Source organism: Macaca nemestrina, unplaced genomic scaffold (assembly GCF_043159975.1).
Source record: "Macaca nemestrina isolate mMacNem1 unplaced genomic scaffold, mMacNem.hap1 Scaffold_84, whole genome shotgun sequence".
Taxonomy (NCBI): domain Eukaryota; kingdom Metazoa; phylum Chordata; class Mammalia; order Primates; family Cercopithecidae; genus Macaca; species Macaca nemestrina.
Genome location: NW_027257875.1, coordinates 258,986 through 274,932, shown reverse-complemented (window position 1 = coordinate 274,932; position 15,947 = coordinate 258,986).

The following is a 15,947-nucleotide window of genomic DNA, read 5'->3' as shown; positions in this document are numbered from 1 at the left end:
ACATGAACTCATCCTTTTTTATGGCTGCATAGTATGATGCCATGGTGTAAATGTGCCACATTCTCTTAATCCAGTCTGTCATTGATGGACATTTGGGTTGCTTCCAAGTCTTTGCTATTGTGAATAGTGCCACAATAAACATATGTGTGCATGTGTCTTTATGGAAGCATGATTTATAATCCTTTGGGTATATACCCAGTAATGGGATTGCTAGGTCAAACGGTATTTCCAGTTCTAGATCCTTGAGGAATCGCCACACTGTTTTCCACAATGATTGAACTAGTTTACAGTCCCACCAACAGTGTAAAAGTGTTCCTATTTCTCCACATCCTCTCCAGCACCTCTTGTTTCTTGACTTTCTTTCTTTCTTTCTTTCTTTCTTTCTTTCTTTCTTTCTTTCTTTCTTTCTTTCTTTCTTTCTTTCTTTCTATTATTATTATACTTTAAGTTCTAGGGTACATGTGCATAACGTGCAGGTTTGTTACATATGTATACTTGTGCCATGTTGGTGTGCTGCACCCATCAACTCGTCAGCACCCATCAACTCGTCATTTACATCAGGTATAACTCCCAGTGCAATCCCTCCCCTCTCCCCTCTCCCCATGATAGGCCCCGGTGTTTGATATTCCCCTTCCCAAGACCAAGTGATCTCATTGTTCAGTTCCCACCTATGAGTGAGAACATGCGGTGTTTGGTTTTCTGTTCTTGTGATAGTTTGCTAAGAATGATGGTTTCCAGCTGCATCCATGTCCCTACAAAGGACACAAACTCATCCTTTTTTATGGCTGCATAGTATTCCATGGTGTATATGTGCCACATTTTCTTAATCCAGTCTGTCACTGATGGACATTTGAGTTGATTCCAAGTCTTTGCTATTGTGAATAGTGCCGAAATAAACATACGTGTGCATATGTCTTCATAGCAACATGATTTATAATCCTTTGGGTATATACCCCGTAATGGGATGGCTGGGTCATATGGTACATCTAGTTCTAGATCCTTGAGGAATCGCCATACTGTTTTCCATAATGGTTGAACTAGTTTACAGTCCCACTAACAGTGTAAAAGTGTTCCTATTTCTCCACATCCTCTCCAGCACCTGTCGTTTCCTGACTTTTTAATGATTGCCATTCTAACTGGTGTGAGATGGTATCTCATTGTGGTTTTGATTTGCATTTCTCTGATGGCGAGTGATTATGAGCATTTTTTCATGTGTCTACTGGCTGCATAAATGTCTTCTTTTGAGAAGTATCTGTTCCTTGTTGTTGATTTATAGCTTTATTCTGTTACAGTCTGAGAATATCCTAGATGTTATTTCAATTTTTAAAAAATGTATTGAGACTTCTTTTGCAGCCTAGCATGTGGTTGATTCTAGAGAATGTTCCATGTACCAATGAGAAAAATGTGCATTCTGTATCTGTTGGATGAAATGTTCTGTAAATGTCTGTTAGGTCCATTTGGTCTACACTGTACTTTCAACTTGATAATTTGTTGTTATTTTCTATCTAGATGATCTCCAGTGCTGACAGTGGGGTTTTGAGGACCCTACTATTGTTGTGTTGGTGTCTCTCTCTCTCTCTCTCATTCTCTCTCTCTCTCTCTATATATATATATATAAATATGTGTGTGTGTGTGTGTGTGTGTGTATATATTTGAGACCGAGTTTTGCTCTTGTTGCCTAGGCTAGAGTGCAGAGGTGCAATCTCAACTCATTGCAACCTCCACCTCCCGACTTCAAATGATTCTCCTGCCTCAGCCTCCCAAGTAGCTGGGATTACAGGCGTGTGCCACCATCCTGGGCTAATATTTTGTATTAGTAGAGACAGGGTTTCACCATGTTGGCCAGGCTGGTCTTGATCTCCTGACCTCAGGTGATCCACCTGCCTCCACCCCCCAAAGTGCTGGGATTGCAGGCATGAGGCACCGTGCCCAACCTCTCTCTCTAGATCTACTAATATTTGCTTTATGTATCTGGGTGTTTTGTTGTTGGGTGCACATATACCCGTAATTGTTATATCCTCTTGCTATGTTGATCTCTTTATTACATAATTACCTTTTTACAGTTTTTGACTTAACTTGTGATTGGTCTGAAATAAATATAGCTACTCTTGCTCACTTTTGAGTTCCATTAATGTGGAACATGTTTTTCCATCCCTTCACATTTAGTCTATGTGTGTCTTTACGGCTGAAGTGAGTTTTTTGTAGGCAGCAAATAGTTGGTTTTTCTTCTTTAAATCCACTCAGCCCGTCTATATCCTTTAATTGGGAAGCTTGGGGTTATTTTGCTATTGATATCACAGTCCAGACATTAAGATTTCCTCACTTAAGTTATTTGTACACAAATTCATATGAAGAGGAAATAGAGTTTTTCTTTTGTCTTTTAAAGATAGCGATGGATTATTATTTTGATTTCATGCAAGTGAGGGACTCACCATGCCTGTTGGAATTTTAGAATTTCTTTCCGGTTATTAGGAACAGCAGTGATCTGTAATGGGTTCCTGGAATCATCCAGTGGTGTTCTGAATATCTTAAAAGTTTGCTGTCATGTCTCATTTTCTATTTCTCCCCTAGTAGCCATGCACCCGGGGCTGGAGATGGCCTTACATTTCCTTGTTTTTTAATGATTTCTTAGGTTTAGTGTTCGACACAGTTCGGATTCTGGATAAAATCAGCCCTTCTGGGAAGTGTGTAAATCAAACAAGGACTTTCTGGTGGTGTTATACAGGTTTCCCATGCCCCATGAGTACAGGAATAGCTCCCTGGGGAAGGAATATGGGCACATGATGGCAGGGAGCCATTCTTGGATGGTCCCATCGTTCTGCAGGAATTCTCATGCAGGGAGAAGAAGCACACGGCGACTGAGCTGGTAGGGATTCTGCTGATACTTTTGATCGTTATGATTTGCTCCTGAAAGGTGATGTGGGATGAAGCGCAATATTTAGAATGCTGACATTCCTTGAAACAAAGATATGGAAAAATTCTTATAATTGCAGGGTGCTTGGTAGTTTTCAGCTGCTCTCATGTGGATCCTTTTTCGTCCTTCTGAAATGCTTTCTCAGGAGAGAGCATTGTTCTCTTTATATAGATGAGGAGCCTGGGTTTCAAATGGGTAGGAATTCATCACAGGCATTTGAATCTTTGGTTTCCTGGAACATTTTCTATTCAAGTATATACCACATGGCCTCTAAAGGCTGGCTCACTCTTTTTGTTTGTTTGTTTTGTTTTTTGAGATGGAGTCTCGCTCTGTCGCCCAGGCTGCAGTGCGGTGGCCAGATCTCAGCTCATTGCAAGCTCCGCCTCCCACGTTTATGCCATTCTCCTGCATCAGCCTCCAGAGTAGCTGGGACTACAGGCGCCCGCCACCTCGCCTGGCTAGTTTTTTGTATTTTTTTTTGAGCAGAGACGGAGTTTCACCGTGTTAGCCAGGATGATCTCGATCTCTTGCCTTCGTAATCCACCCATCTTGGCCTTCTAAAGTGCTGGGATTGTAGGCTTGAGACACCGCGCCCAGTTGGCTCACTCTTAACACCTCGATTGGGGATCCAGCCTCACCTCTGGGATGGGTGGCAGGAACTCCACAGCCATCCTGGGTGCTCTGGGGTGGGGTGGCTGAGCTGTGGCAACCCCTCCCAGCTGAGTAGCAAGGCCGGGGAAAGCTCATTCCATTCCCCTTGGTTCTAACCAGGTAGAGGCTTACACTGCACATTTCCTTAGCTGGGAACCTTTAGAACTTTACATTTAAAATCTAATCTGTGATCCAGGGGTAGATACATTGGTACTCACTGTACAAATCCTACATTTTTTGTATATTTAAAATTTTTTTCATGTGTGTCATGGACGACAAAAGAAATGCAACCCCTTTGAGTTAGCTTTTCTGTATAGCATCTTCTAGAATCAGGAGGCTTGCCAGGGTTTTGTTTCTGCTCAAGAGATGGCATTATTAAACTCTTGGTTGTGTGGTTTCCGGGAAAGAAATATTCTAACTGAGTTCCAGGAGTCACCTCTGTGGCGTTTCTACAGGAAAAGTGACCACTCTTGAAGCCTCACTGTCACTAGCAAGAATGATTGTGATGGTTTCTAAGCGGTCTCCGGCCAATCTTTAGTTCTTTTATGCAGAGTGCTTTTATTCCAATTGAAGTGCCCTTCGGTTTAATGGTGACCTCCTGTTATTACAGGGATTGCAGCCGCATTTGATGGACGTGAACCTGCTCATCACTGGCTCCCCAGCTTCACCTCTGGGGTGGGTGGCAGGAGCTCCACAGCCATCCTGAGTGCTCTGGGGTGGGAAGTCCCTAGTGGGAGTGGAAGGTGCATGGCCGGGACGTTCCTGTCCCATGTTCCACACTGGTGTGTGCGCGTTTCTGCCTTGTTTATTCTTTCTGTGCGTCTGTTGCGTTTTCTCCCTTCGTGCGTCTGTGGCCTGTTTTCTCCATGCGTGCCTCAGTGGCGCGTTTCCTCCATCCATGCGTCTGTGGCATTTCTTCTGTCCGTGCGTCAGTGGCGTTTCTTCCGTCCATGCATCTGTGGCGTTTTCTCCATATGTGCGTCTGTGGCGCTTTTCCTCCCTCCGTGCATCTGTGGCGCTTTTCTTTGCTCCGTGCCGTCTGTGGTCTGTTTCCTCTGTTCATGCGTCTGTGGTGTTTTCTCCGTCTGTGGATCTGCGGCGTTTCCTCTGTGAGTCTGTGACCTGTTTTCTCCGTCCACTCTGAAGGCTGTCGCTTCTCTCTAGTCACCACTTACTGATCGCTCCCTGTGTGCTGAGCCTGTGTCAGGCGTGTGGCGTGTGTCACCTGTGTGGCAGGGGTTTGTGTGACACACAGGGACACACGCTTGGGGAGCCGCAGTGATGGGGTCATGGCCACGCAGCTCAGCCCTCGGTCTGAGGGGCTTGGTGTCCACCCAGCTCTTCCCGAAGCAGCCTCGGGGTGGATCCCAGCTCTGCTTTCTCTCCTCAAGGCACCTCATGAAGTAAATTAAGCAAATCGAAAGTAGGAAACAGTTGTGAAATGAGACCTGGTTTCAGGCGTGTGTGGTCATTTCTCTTTACATGCTTACTTCATATACCCCAAATGATATACTTTTCCAGCTGGTGTAACAATTAATTACCAGCCATTACTGGTACAAAATTCCATGAAGGGTATTTGAGGAGGGCATAGTCTCAAAACCATGCTTTATTTTCACAGCTGTGATTTGCATGATAAAACTGTCAGGACTGTGACTTTGTTATCTTCTTTTTATTTTTAGACCCTTGAAAGGAAGTTATTTAGTGATTACTTATAATTATGAAAATAATCTAATGATTAGAGAACCTCATTAGAACAAGTATTATATTTTCTGTTCCTTATGTAAATGAAATCTTCTTAATCCAGGCCGATGTTGGCAGGAATGGTCACGTTTAAAATGGGTAAGATGTTTATGTGATGTGCAGACCTCCCTCATATCGTCTCTGGAACATTCCAGGACTTCCATCTCGATTCTCACTTGTTGACACCCTACCTTGTTTTGTGATTATTCTTGTTTGCATCAGAATTTTGAATCCACATACCTGAGATGATACTTACGTATGCATGTACACATGCATGCGTGTGCACGTGTGTATGCGTGTGTATGTGCGTGTATGTGTGTCCATGTGCACGTGTATATGCATGTATGTATGTACATGTGTACGCGTGTATATGTATGTGTGTGCGTATATGCGTGTGTATGCATGCATGTGCGTTTGTGTGCATGCATATGTATGTATGCACACATGTGTGCATGTGTGTGCACGTGCACACACGTGTATGTGTGTGCGTGTACATGTGTAGGTATGTGTATGCATGTGTATGCATGTGTGTGCACACAGGTATAGCTTTCCCTTTCATACAGGCTGTGTTGAGTATTGCTGTTAGGCAGTGACAACTTTCCATTTCCTCAGTCAGAAAATGGGTAGGTCATCATTAATAAAGATGAGCATTCAATATCAGGAATCCCTAAAGACAATTGAAATTGTCATATTAAATAAATTCCAAAACAAAGATAGTGTTCTGTACTACGGGTTCACATTGAACTTTCTTATAAAAATTGGTGTGGATGTTTCCCACTTATTGGAAATCACATGACTAGTTTAAGCCAAAACGTGGAATATTAATTCTGTCTTCAGATCACCTTTGCATATTTATGATTGATCTGTTCTGTTGTTCTGGAAGTTCTGAAAGCCACTCTGTCTTACCCTAGCTGGTGCCACGGTTGTGAGAATTCAGGGAAACAAGGTGTCTGCCAGTTTCAGTATTTTAGATCTCAAGCTGCCTCTTTTCTGCATCATAAACCAGTCTTAAAGAAAGACATAGTGTGACTTGTAGTGGATTATATCAGTTTTATTTTCTGTGGCTGAATCGTCACTCTACCTTGTGAATTAATGTTATTTTTCAGATCGTCTTCATAACATAGGGAGGTTCTCCAGTGTTGAGTGCAGGTTCAGTGAAAGCACTAACACTGTTACTACGGACTTCAACAGACTTGTTTTCCGAGGTGATAACCCTGGAGTCAGGCATTCAGTGTCCGCCCATCACTTCACTTGGTTCCGAGTACTCGGTTCCCTCCCGCTCTCCTTCCCTGCACCCTTCCTTCTGTCTTACCTTCTTTTTGACTCATAGGCCCTCGGCAGATGGTGTGTTGGGGGCAGGTGTCTGCTGTGAATCTTCGATAACCTTGGGAGACAACTTTTTCTTTGGAGCGAGACCCCTCTCAATAAACTTTCAGTAGCCCGAGTATCATCTGTCGTGTGAACTATTTGTGGAAAATGTTCAGCATTTTTCCTTGGGTTTTGGCCGATCTTTCTCCACCTGCCAGTTTCTTCTCAGTTTGCCGTGTCTGTACCCTCAGCAACCCCGTTCCAGCCCTGGTTACGTGTGAAGTAATTGAAGAAGAGCTCTGCAGATGAGAGAGTGCATGTCGCCCCCCGAGTTCCCTTCCTGGCCTCTGAGTGTGGGTTGTGTTTTGTTCTGAGGGACGACTCTGAGGCTCCTGGCCCCTGTTTTGGAGCACCCGACGCCAAAGTGGGTGTAAAATGAAAACTGGGTTTATGCTGTATTATTATAATTCATAGAGCGGATGATTAAAATGCTTGAATCTGAGCAGCAGCTGAAAATGAGGACATGGTACCAGTTTGGATGTTGGACGACCTTCTTGAAAACACTTTCATCATACTTTAGAAACCGTGCGTGTGCTGTTTTCTATTTCATACTTAGAATCTGTACAGTGTGTGTTGTATGAATGTGTTGCATGAGTGTGTTGTGTTGTATGTGAGTTGCATGGGTTGTATGTGTGTTGCATGTGCATATTGTGTTGCGTTGCATTTATTGTATGTTTGAGTGTTGTGTGTTGTATGAGTGTGTTGTACGTGTATTTGTGAGTTGTATGTTTTGTATGTCGTATGTGTGTTGTATGAGTGTGTTCTACGTGTATTTGTGAGTTGTATGTTTTGTATGTTGTATGTGTGTTGTATGTTGTGCATTGTACGTGTGTATGTGTATGTTGTATATGAGTTGCATGTATTGTGTGTATGTTGTGTGAGTCTTGTGTGTTGTATCAGTGTGTTGTACGTGTGTTTGTGAGTTGCATGTGTTGTGTGTTGTGTAAGTGTTGTGTGTTGTGCGTGCATTGTACATGTATTTGTGTTGAGTTGCATGTATTGTGTATGTTGTATGTGTTGAACGTTGTGTAGTGTGTTGTATGTGCATGTTGTGTTGTGCGTGAGTTACATTTCTTGTATGTGTTGTTTGAGTGTATTGTATGTGTATGTTGTGAGTATGTGAATGTTGCGTTGATTTGCGTGTGTCGTGTATGTTGTACGTGCATGTTGTGTTGAACGTGAGTTGCATGTTTTGTACGTGAGATGTATGAGTGTGTTGTATGTGTATGTTGTGAGTTGTATGTATTGTGTGTATGTTGTGTGAGTGTTGTGTGTGCATGTTGTGTTGTGAGTTGTGTGTGTTGTGTGTTATATGAGTTTTGTGTGTCGTATGAGTGTGTTGCATGTGCATGTTGTATGTGAGTTGTGTGTTGTGTGTGCTGTATGAGTGCATTGTACGTGCGTGTTGTGTTGTATGTGAGTTACGTGTGCTGTATGTGTGTATGAGTATGTTGTACGTACATGTTGTGTTGTGAGTTGCATGTATTGGTTGTGTGTTGCCTGAGTGTTAAAAATGCATATTGTGTTGTGAGTTGCATGTATTGGGTATGTGTTGTATAGGTTGTGTGTGTTTGTGTGCATTGTGTGTTGTCAGTGTTGTATAAGCGCATTGTACATGCGTGTTGTGTTGTTTGTTAGTTGCATGTTGTCAGTGTGTGCCGTGTGAGAGGCGGGGCATCCACATGACTGCTCCTCAGCGAGTCCTGCCTTGCAGCCCCTTCCGAGCTTGTATCCTCCGGAGCAGCCTAGAAGCAGCAGCATGTGTGCCTCTGCCCTTCCCCAGGAGGCCTCCCCCAGGTCCTGCGCTCAGCGCGTCGCTAGGCGGTCTGCCTCTCTGGTCTCTCTTGTCTCTCTCATCGTCCTCCTGCGCCTCCTCCTTCTCGGGACCTGCATCCTTCCTCTGTGCTCCCTGGCAAGCTACACCTGGGACGTGAGAGTTCAGGCTCTCCCCGAAGCTGTTTGCTCCTCTCTGAAGAGCGCCCCCCTTGGCTGGCCGTGAGCAGCTGGAGTGGATTGCAGGGAAGGGAGGTGGGTGTTCCTGTAGAGACACCAGGGTCTTACCTGGGGAGAATGGAGCCTGTGCTGGGCAGGCCGCCCTCCTGAGGAAGGGGATAGGGTGGGAGGAGCCTCTCGTGGATAAGGGGCCCACCTCCTGCCCTCCTTCCCTCTATCCCAGTCTGTTGTGGGGGAGGGCGGGGTCCTAGGTGATTTCTATGCAGATCTTCAATTATCCAGGCTGTGAATCAAATACTTCTGTTTTTAAGATCAGAGGAAATGTCCTTTTGTTGGTCTGCCTTTTATTTTATTTTATTTTATTTTACTTTTTTTGAGAAAGTGTTGCCCAGGCTGGAGTGCGGTGGCACGATCTCGGCTCACTGCAACCTCCACCTCCCGGGTTCAAGCGATTCTCCTGCCTCAGCCTCCTAAGTAGCTGGGATTACAGGTGCTCGCCACCACATCCGGGTAATTTTTGCATTTTTAGTAGAGATGGGGTTTCACCATGTTGGCCAGGCTGGTCTTGAACTCCTGACCTCAAGTGATCCACCCACCACGGCCTTCCAAGGGGTTGGGATTACAGGCATGAGCCACCGCGCCCGGTCCGTCTGCCTCTTAGTTAGAACCTGTATATTTAATGTTTTAAATTTCACTTTTCCGGGTCAGAACAGTCGTGTTTCTTTTTCGTAGTGTTGCTATGAATGTCCTTTACGATGAGGAGACTGGGCTGGCTGCCCACTGGAGAGTGGTATCACTGGGTCAAGGTCACCATCTGCCCCAGCAGGGTCCAGAGTGTTTAGAGTCTTTCCTGGGCGTAGACACCCTTTTGTCTGACGTTCAGATAAAACCAATCACCATATTCAGTTAATCAAAGAGATCAGAGCTGGGAACGGTTAGTGCACATCCACCTCTCCCGAGAGTGTTCACGCCTCTTCCACGGGGGGCTAGGCTGCTGCTGAGCGTGGTTCTACTGGCTGTGGGTGTGGACTCTTTCCTCCACCACAGCCATCGCAGACCTGCCACAGTTTTGATTCTTCTAGAAGAGAATAGGCAACACAAGAGAAACAAGATATGTTACATTTGAAACCTTTAAAAATTATTTCCTCAAACATTGTGTATATTTTTTGCCCATACCTAATGTGATAGCAATTTAGAAAAGATTAAAATGAAAAAAAAATTTCCCCCATATTAAGTCTTTGAAAGGCATCCAACTTAGTTTTCATATAATTATTCTCTCTTTGGAGTCATACTTTATTGGTTTCAGTAATGTGTAACAAGTGCACCGGCATACACAGATTTAGGAGCAAACAGCTGCTTCATGATTATAGCTCAGCTCGCGGGGCCCAGCTGTGGGGGTGCAGCCTGCGCCTGCCTGTGCGCCAATAGGGCTGGTCACCTTGAGCATCTGGGAGTGTCTGGGTAAGTGAGGTCTGGGCAAGGCAGCATCCACACACCTGCATAGTTCTCACTTTGTCCACGTTATCCAGCAATGCCACAAAATTATCAAGTAAATGTTCTCCAAGCGCATATTCAATTAGTGTTTGGAAAGTGCATAGGTAGCTCCTACAGCACCTTCAGGAGGAGCTAGGAGCCCAGGAATGAGAGCAGGTGTGAGGCCTGTACTCTCTTTGCATAGATAAAATATGCATGTGCATATCTGAGGCCAGAAAGTTAGATTGGGGCCAGAATGTGGAAGTCCTTACCTGTCGGATACGAGGGAGCCACTGAGGGTTTCGGAGAGAATCGCCTCTGATGTGCGGCACGCCGTGGAGCCGGAGCAGGCTCATGCAGGGCACTCGCCGTGGCGAGAGGAGGACAGAAGGCAGCCAGTGAGCTGAGCGATTCGGTGCCTGTGTCAGGAGGGGAAGAGGGAGTGCAGGAAGGCGGAAGAAGCTGCGAGTCTGCACCCTGAGGTCGGCGTTGCCTTTTGCTGGAAATCAGGAGAAGCAAGTGTGGATCTGACTCGGAGATACTTACAGACACCACTGCAAGCTGCGAGTCTGGAAATACAGGAGGAGGCTTGGGGAAAATCTGGAACAGGGTGCATTTGGGAGCCTCTTACGTAGAAGTGCAGGTCAAGTAGCCAGAGTGTGAGGCGTGCATGTCTGGAGAGATGAGGCCAAAGGAAAGCCCACATTTGGAAATGGAGGAAGGGTTGGAAGACCCAGAAAAGGCCCTGCTTAGAGTCCAGAGAAGAGCTGGATGGCGCAGTTCACTAAAGCCCAGAGCCGAGAGTTTCCAGGAGAAAGTCCCAAGTGTTGTTGAAAACCAGGGGGCAGGACTCCAGTTGGAGCCTGCGAGGGGAGCCTGGCGGCCCTGATCCCTGAGAGCAGCCAGAGCCTGGGGGTCTCGCGGAAGTGGGTGGGAAGTGCAGGGAGCAGGTGGAGATGGTCCTTCAAGGCCTGGTGCTTCACACGGGCAGCCAGCCGTGGACCAAGACACAGCTGGAGAGGGGCCTGAACCCAGAGCGTCTCCAGGTGAAACAGGGAGCCGGGAAGGGCAAAGGTATCCGGAAGAAAGCGGGCAGGCATGGAGCCAGGTCCCCAGGGAGGCTGCAGTCTTCTTTCTCTGTTCATGGACTGGTTGTTGGTTATTTTGAGTTCCCAAAGTCATCCACTCGGTGCGGTCCAGAGAAAGTTCCCAGGGTCTCAAGCCCAGAGCAGGCCTTGTGCTTTTCCGAACACGGTGCGTGTTGACTCAGGGTTACCGTCAATGGCTAATTCTAGCGTGTCTTTTGTTGAAGTCTGCAGAAGAGCCTCAACCAGCACCAGCTTTTGAAGAACATAGAAAACTTGTGTTCTTCTGATTCTGGGATTCTTGCCTGAAATGCCTCGTATATTTTTGGCTAGGTGTTCTTAGCACTTGTGTTACGGCATTTGGAGCTCTGTATTTTTGTGACGTGCTAGCTGTGAGGATGTTTAAAATTAGATTCCTAGAAATCAGGTTATAGGAGCTCTCGGCCACGCTTCATGGCTTATGTTTTGACCCCTCATAGTGGATCCCGTTGCGGTGGCTATTCTTAGTATTTGTGGAACACCTGACTCGTGATGCTAGGAGAATGTGATTTGTTTTCTTTGTAAGTCTAAAGTCTAATGACCTTGTAGAGTCTTTATACCCATCTCTTATAAATCAGCTTTAATGTACTTGAAAGTGTCCTCACTGTGCCCTTGAAAAGCAGGTGCACATTTTAAAAGTCATCCTTTTAAAATCCTTTTCTCCAGCCTGTGCCCTTTGTCTGTTTTGTTTCCTTCACTGCAACATCATGAAACAGGGACAAGGGCTAGAATCTGTTTCATACACAGAGCTTGAAAGAGGGACAAGGACTACAATCTCTGTTTCATCCACAGAGCTGAACTGTGCTGAGTGACCTGCTATGCTGATGTCTGTTTCTATCATGAGAGGGAACCCAGGCCTCTTGACTTTTCCTTTTGTACATTTTTTTTTTTTTTTTTTTTTTTTTTTTTTTTTTTTTGAGACAGAGTCTCGCTCTGCCGCCCAGGCTGGAGTGCAGTGGCGTGATCTTGGCTCACTGCAAGCTCCGCCTCCCGGGTTCACGCCATTCTCCTGCCTCAGCCTCCCGAGTAGCTGGGACTACAGGCGCCCGCCACCTCGCCCGGCTAGTTTTTTTGTATTTTTTTTTAGTAGAGACTGGGTTTCACTGTGTCAGCCAGGATGGTCTCGATCTCCTGACCTCGTGATCCGCCCGTCTCGGCCTCCCAAAGTGCTGGGATTACAGGCTTGAGCCACCGCGCCCGGCCCCTTTTGTACATTTTCAAAAAGAATATTTTTTCCTCTCTCGGGTCCGTTCCACTGTGGGATTCTCTCCTAAGGCTGTTTCTTTGCCTTCCATTTTGACAACTATGGTTTAGTTTCTGAGATGATGAAAGGGCAGTGAAAAGGCCTGGGAAAGAGAAAGCAGGAAGGGAAGGAATTATCTCATGATTTTAGTCAGAAGGAAATCACTCAGACAGAAACGCTCTTACAAGTGAGTCAGATCCCAGGAAGTGGGATTGAATAAATGGCATCGTATCACACAACTCTGTTTTACATTCTTGCTGTTGCCAGGGGTAACGAAAAGAACGAGTATATTCATTCCGAGGTCAAATATATACCTTTGCTGACTCTGACTATAATTAGCAGAATTCGTTCAGTTCCAGTTTGAGAAAACCTTTACAGAAGAGGGTCTTCGTGCACGTGTGCCTATTTCTATTTGTATGTTCACATGTATTTGAGTATAAATGTGTGTGTGCCGTGTGTGAGACCTCATTATTTGAAATCAGGAAATGTGCAGTAGAGCTTATTAATTACGAGAAGGTACATTTGGGGGATAAACCACTTTGTTTAGAGTTGAATAATGGGGTCCTTGAGGGGTGTATATATGTATGTGTGTTTGCATTTGTGTGTATGAAAGCGTGTATTACATGTATATGTGTTGTGCATGTATGTGTGCCTTTGTGTGTAATGTACACGTGCATGCATGTGTATATGTGTGCATGTGTATCTGTGTTGCATGTATGCGTGTGCATGTGTTACATGTTTAGGCATGACTGTGCACACATGTGGAAATATGCATACATGAGTGCTCGTGTGTGTGTAGTTATACATGTATATTTGTGCATGTTATGTCTATGCATTTACTTATGTATGTGTGTGTCAGAATGTATATGCATGAAAGTGTATGTATATGCATGTGTGTTTGAGTGTTGTATGTGCGTGTGTGTTTGAGTGTTGTGTGTATGTGCATGCATGTGTTATGTGTTGGTATTATGTGATTATGTGAATGTGTGTGCATGTGTGAATGTATGTATTGCATGTCGGTGTAGGTGTGCGTGTGCATGTGCATGTGAGTGTGATATGTGTCTGTGCATGCATGCATGTGCACATTTGATTTGTGAGTTCTCTCTGGGAGGGGCATGTTCCTGGAGACAGTGCATGGGATCCTCCGCTGTCCTCTCAGGGAGAGAGACATGGTGAAGGTTGGAGCCATTAGGTAAACATGCCTGATGTTCTATAAAATATATATTTACATATACCACTGGGGTTAAATATATGTTAAATGGGTGCAAAGCTGTTATATTGCATTAAAAGTCATGTTAGTACTTCCTTGTTAAAGGCTCTGTGAATGACTTCCTGTACATGGGACATAATACACCACACAGAATTACAGCGGGTCAATGATATTTGCCAGGAGGTCTGGCTTATGATTGGTATTTCTAGTTGCAGACATGCAGGTTGAGCTTTGCTGGACTTAGAGGAGGGTCATTGACTCTGCCCACTGAATGATACCAGCCTCTCTGCTGCTTCCTTGTTCTGCTGGCTTCATCCAGAGCTGGGACAGCTGCTCTCAGACGCATTGTACTTTTCTCTCCATAAAAATCTGCAGCATTTGTTAGCAGTCCAGTAGCAGACCGAGTGGCAGGTCCAGGGGCAGGTCCAGTGTCAGGTCCAGCATCAGGTCCAGCGTCAGGTCCAGGGGCAGGTCCAGCGTCAGATCCAGGGGCAGGTCCAGCCGCAGCTCCAGTGTCAGGTCCAGTATCAGGTCCAGCAGCAGGTCCAGCCAACTTTCCACACGGCCCATGTGAAAATGTACGCTCTCTCTTCCATTTTTCACAGCAGTAGTTATTAGTAGAGCCTACTGCCATTTCTCCTTGAGTTCCTCACAGTGGATGGTAAGCATTTGCTTTATTAAAGGAAAGTTCCATGCTCTTTGTGCTAAGTCTCCTCTGCCTTTCTGTGAGAGGCTAGAATTGGGATCGACCCTCAGCTGTGCCAGAGCCTTGGTTCTGGAATCTACTCTGTCTCAGTTCTGGAATCTACTCTGTCCTTGTTGCCTTCCATCCCCGACAGCCATCTGTCTTCCTGTCACTCCTTCAACACGGAGTCCAGCAGTGTGCACACAGGTGAGCATGTGTGGATGCTGGTTTCATAGGATCTTATCGGGACCTTAGTCATCTTTTCACTAGGAAACCGGACACGGCAAAGGACTTACAGAAAAGCCCAAAGAAGCTGTATCAATAGAATCATAGAGACAGAATTCTATAACCATGGGAAATGGCATTGATTATCATGAAATGTGCATTTATGTGAGGCATAGTAAAACATCACATTTCTTACGGGGTAAGAGCTTGGTAAAGAGATTATGAAAGTATAACTAGCTCTACTCTTGTATCGTGGAGGATGGTAAAGTGATGCAAGATTATTGTATAGAATGAAACAAACGGAATAGAATTATACAGAGTAGCGCAGAATAGAACAAACAGTATAATGTTATATAGGGTAGCATAGAACAGAAGAAACATTGTAACATTATGTAGTATAGTATTCAATAGGACAAATAGTATTGCATGGTCTAGAATAGAACAAGTGGGATAGTATTGCAGAGTATACAGTTGAACTAATGACGTAGTATTGCATAGCATAATACAGTCTAGATTAGAACACACAGCATAGTATTAATATTATGTAGTGTGGTGTGGAATAGTAGAGTCTCATGGCACAGAACAGAGAGGATAGTGCTCTGTAGCACTGATGCAGGAGTTTTGCTCTTTAGCTCAGCTGAGTCCAGGTTCTTGTCTCATGACCAGGAAGAAACAGGCACGTGGACATCGAAGAGTGAGTGCAGTGGAACTTATTAAGCTAAAAGGAAAGCTCTTGGCGAAAACAGGGGTCCTGAGAGCAGGTTGCTTGTTGCCCCCTTCCCAGCTGACTACAAGAGCTTTTATATAGAAGCTGATGGGGCTGGGCTCCCTGTCTGTGTAAGGAGCGATTTTCTGGTGGCTCCACCTCATTCCCCTGTGCGCATGGGGGCCCTTAGTCTGCTGTGAGCATTTTCAGGCCAGCCCCCTGTGCAAGTCACCCTATCTGCACAAAACTGGAGGCTGGAGGCTCTCTGAGACCCTTTCCTTACTGTCCGCCTAAAGCAAGCTGGCTAACTCCTTTCCGTATAGAAGAAAATAGTTTAGAATAGAACACATAGTACAGTATTATATAGTATAGAATGAAACTGTTGTATTCTATCGTAGAGAATGGAATAGTATAGAATAGAACAAACAGATCGTACTAGTGTAGTATAGAATAGTAGCCTCGCGCAGCACGGACCAGTGTTGTGCTCCCTATGTACAGAGTGTAACCACCAGGAGAGCGTTCTTCAGTGGGGCATCACTGGCCCTTCATATTTCCTTGGTTCTGTGGAAATGGGGCCGGGGAGATAAGAGAGGGGGAGGAGGTTGGCTTTCTTACTTTTAAGGTGCTCATTACTTCTTGGGGATCATTTCATGGT